Source organism: Numenius arquata, chromosome 6 (genome assembly GCF_964106895.1).
Source record: "Numenius arquata chromosome 6, bNumArq3.hap1.1, whole genome shotgun sequence".
NCBI lineage: Eukaryota > Metazoa > Chordata > Aves > Charadriiformes > Scolopacidae > Numenius > Numenius arquata.
This window is the reverse complement of record NC_133581.1, coordinates 34646066-34650895: the sequence shown is the minus strand read 5'-3', so window position 1 is coordinate 34650895 and position 4830 is coordinate 34646066.

Here is a 4830-nt window from a genome sequence, read left to right as displayed (position 1 = left end):
CTGCCATCAGGAGCTGACTCCAACAACCAAGGTGGCAGCCATAACATCTTTAGATTTTTAGGAACTCCTCTGGGAACTACTTGCATTGCCACCCAGACTTTGGGCTGCGGGCTTTCCTGGCCACTCTATCCTCAAAAGCACCTTTTGTTCACTTTCTCCCAGCACCGGCCTCCAAAAATTCCAAACGATAGGAGCTGACTCCACAACCCAGGTGGCAGCCAGAACACCTCCTGCTTCTTTTGAACGTCTCTGAGAACTACTTGCCTTGCCACCCAGACTTTGGGGCTGAGTGCTTTCCTGACCACTCTATCCACAAAAGCACCTTTGGTTCAATTTTTTTCCAGCACCGGCCACCCATATGACGAACATCCAGAGATGAGATCTACAACCAAGGCGGTAGCCAGAATAACTCTTGCTTGTTTTCAAGGTCTCTGGGAGCTACTTGCATTGCCACACAGACTTTGGGGCTGTGGGCTTTCCTGGCCACTCTATCCTCACAAGCACCTTTTGTTCACTTTCTCCCAGCACCGGCCTCCAAAAATTCCAAACGTCCTGGCCTGGTTCCCACACCCAAGGTGGCAGGCAGAACAACTCTTGCTTTCTTTCAAGGTCTCTGGGAACTACTTGCATTGCTACCCAGACTTTGGGGCTGCGGGCTTTCCTCGCCACTCTATCTTCAAAAGCACCTTTTTTCTTTATTATATTCCTGCACCGGGTCATAAAAATTCCGACCTACAGAAGCTGATTCCCACAACCAAGAATGCCGCCAAAACACCTTTGGATTATTAGGAACTCCTCTGGTAACTACTTGCATTGCTACCCAGACTTTGGGGCTGCGGGCTTTCCTGGCCACTCTATCCTCAAAAGCACCCTTTTTTTACTTTAACCCAGCACCGGACCCCAATATGCCGAACATCCTGGCCTGGCTCCCACAGCCAAGGTGGCAGCCAGAACAACTCTTGCTTTCTTTCAAGGTCTCTGGGAACTACTTGCATTGCCACCCAGACTTTGGGGCTGCGGGCTTTCCTGGCCACTCTATCCTCAAAAGCACCTTTTTTCTTTATTATATTCCTGCACCGGGTCATAAAAATTCCGACCTACAGAATCTGACTCCAACAACCAAGGTGGCAGCCAGAACATCTTTAGATTTTTAGGAACTCCTCTGGGAACTACTTGCATTGCCACCCAGACTTTGGGGCTGCGGGCTTTCCTGGCCACGCTATCCTCAAAAGCACCTTTTGTTCACTTTTTCCCAGCACCGGCCTCCAATATGAAGAACATCCAGTGCTGAGATCTACACCCAAGGCTGTAGCCAGAATAACTCTTGCTTGTTTTCAAGGTCTCTGGGAACTACTTGCATTGCTACCCAGACTTTGGGGCTGCGGGCTTTCCTGGCCACTCTATCCTCAAAAGCACCTTTTGTTCACTTTCTCCCAGCACCGGCCTCCAAAAATTCCAAACGTCCTGGCCTGGTTCCCACACCCAAGGTGGCAGGCAGAACAACTCTTGCTTTCTTTCAAGGTCTCTGGGAACTACTTGCATTGCTACCCAGACTTTGGGGCTGCGGGCTTTCCTGGCCACTCTATCCACAAAAGCACCTTTTGTTCACTTTTTCCCAACACCGGCCTCCAATATGCCGATCGTCCTGGCCTGGCTCCCAAAACCAAGGTAGCAGCCAGAACAACTCTTGCTTTTTTTAAAGTCTCTGGGAACTACTTGCATTGTCACCCAGAGTTTGGGGCTGCGGGCTTTCCTGGCCACTCTGTCCTCACAAGCAACATTTTTCTTTATCATTTTCCTGCACCGGGCCATAAAAATTCCTGCCGTCAGGAGCTGACTCCAACAACCACGGTGGCAGCCAGAACATCTTTAGATTTTTAGGAATTCCTCTGGGAGCTACTTGCATTGCCACCCAGACTTTGGGGCTGTGGGCTTTCCTGGCCAATCTATCCTCAAAAGCACCTTTTGTTCACTTTCTCCCAGCACCGGCCTCCAAAAATTCCAATCGTCCTGGCCTGGCTCCTACAACCCAAGGTGGCAGCCAGAACAACTCATACTTTCTTTCAAGGTCTCTGGGAACTACTTGCATTGCCACCCAGAATTTGGGGCTGCGGGCTTTCCTGGCCGCTCTGTCCTCACAAGAAACTTTTTTCTTTATCATTTTCCTGCACCGGGCCATAAAAATTCCTGCTGTCAGGAGCTGATTCCAACAACCAAGGTGGCAGCCAGAACATCTTTAGATTTTTAGGAACTCCTCTGGGAACTACTTGCATTGCCACCCAGACTTTGGGGCTGCGGCTTTCCTGGCCACGCTATTCTCAAAAGCAGCTTTTGTTCACTTTTTCCCAGCACTGGCCTCCAATATGAAGAACATCCAGTGCTGAGATCTACACCCAAGGTGGCAGCCAGAACAACTCTTGCTTTCTTTCAAGGTCTCTGGGAACTACTTGCATTGCCACCCAGACTTTGGGGCTGCGGGCTTTCCTGGCCACTCTATCCTCAAAAGAACCTTTTGTACACTTTATCCCAGCTCCGGCCTCCAATAGGCCGATCGTCCGGACCTGAGTCCTACTCCCAAGGTGGCAGCCAGAACAACTCTTACTTTCTTTCAAGGTCTCTGGGAACTACTTGCATTGCCACCCAGACTTTGGGGCTGCGGGCTTTCCTCGCCACTCTATCTTCAAAAGCACCTTTTTTCTTTATTATATTCCTGCACCGGGTCATAAAAATTCCGACCTACAGAATCTGACTCCAACAACCACGGTGGCAGCCAGAACATCTTTAGATTTTTAGGAACTCCTCTGGGAACTACTTGCATTGCCACCCAGACTTTGGGGCTGCGGGCTTTCCTGGCCACGCTATCCTCAAAAGCACCTTTTGTTCACTTTTTCCCAGCACCGGCCTCCAATATGAAGAACATCCAGTGCTGAGATCTACACCCAAGGCTGTAGCCAGAATAACTCTTGCTTGTTTTCAAGGTCTCTGGGAACTACTTGCATTGCTACCCAGACTTTGGGGCTGCGGGCTTTCCTGGCCACTCTATCCACAAAAGCACCTTTTGTTCACTTTCTCCCAGCACTGGCCTCCAAAAATTCCAAACGTCCTGGCCTGGTTCCCACACCCAAGGTGGCAGGCAGAACAACTCTTGCTTTCTTTCAAGGTCTCTGGGAACTACTTGCATTGCTACCCAGACTTTGGGGCTGCGGGCTTTCCTGGCCACTCTATCCACAAAAGCACCTTTTGTTCACTTTTTCCCAACACCGGCCTCCAATATGCCGATCGTCCTGGCCTGGCTCCCAAAACCAAGGTAGCAGCCAGAACAACTCTTGCTTTTTTTAAAGTCTCTGGGAACTACTTGCATTGTCACCCAGAGTTTGGGGCTGCGGGCTTTCCTGGCCACTCTGTCCTCACAAGCAACTTTTTTCTTTATCATTTTCCTGCACCGGGCCATAAAAATTCCTGCCGTCAGGAGCTGACTCCAACAACCACGGTGGCAGCCAGAACATCTTTAGATTTTTAGGAATTCCTCTGGGAGCTACTTGCATTGCCACCCAGACTTTGGGGCTGTGGGCTTTCCTGGCCACTCTATCCTCAAAAGCACCTTTTGTTCACTTTCTCCCAGCACCGGCCTCCAAAAATTCCAATCGTCCTGGCCTGGCTCCTACAACCCAAGGTGGCAGCCAGAACAACTCATACTTTCTTTCAAGGTCTCTGGGAACTACTTGCATTGCCACCCAGAGTTTGGGGCTGCGGGCTTTCCTGGCCGCTCTGTCCTCACAAGAAACTTTTTTCTTTATCATTTTCCTGCACCGGGCCATAAAAATTCCTGCCGTCAGGAGCTGATTCCAACAACCAAGGTGGCAGCCAGAACATCTTTAGATTTTTAGGAACTCCTCTGGGAACTACTTGCATTGCCACCCAGACTTTGGGGCTGCGGCTTTCCTGGCCACGCTATTCTCAAAAGCAGCTTTTGTTCACTTTTTCCCAGCACTGGCCTCCAATATGAAGAACATCCAGTGCTGAGATCTACACCCAAGGTGGCAGCCAGAACAACTCTTGCTTTCTTTCAAGGTCTCTGGGAACTACTTGCATTGCCACCCAGACTTTGGGGCTGCGGGCTTTCCTGGCCACTCTATCCTCAAAAGAACCTTTTGTACACTTTATCCCAGCTCCGGCCTCCAATAGGCCGATCGTCCGGACCTGAGTCCTACTCCCAAGGTGGCAGCCAGAACAACTCTTGCTTTCTTTCAAGGTCTCCGGGAACTACTTGCATTGCCACCCAGACTTTGGGGCTGCGGACTTTCCTGGCCACTCTATCCTCAAAAGCACCTTTTTTTACTTTAACCCAGCACCGGACCCCAATATGCAGAACATCCTGGCCTGGCTCCCACAGCCAAGGTGGCAGCCAGAACAACTCTTGCTTTCTTTCAAGGTCTCTGGGAACTACTTGCCTTGCCACCCAGACTTTGGGGCTGCGGGCTTTCCTGGCCACTCTATCCTCAAAAGCACCTTTTGTACACTTTATCCCAGCTCCGGCCTCCAATACGCCGATCGTCCGGAGCTGAGTCCTACTCCCAAGGTGGCAGCCAGAACAACTCTTACTTTCTTTCAAGGACTCTGGGAACTACTTGCATTGCCACCCAGACTTTGGGGCTGCGGGCTTTCCTGGCCACTCTGTCCTCACAAGCACGTTTTTTCTTTATCATTTTCCTGCACCGGGCCATAAAAATTCCTGCCGTCAGGAGCTGACTCCAACAACCAAGGTGGCAGCCAGAACATCTTTAGATTTTTAGGAACTCCTCTGGGAACTACTTGCATTGCCACCCAGAC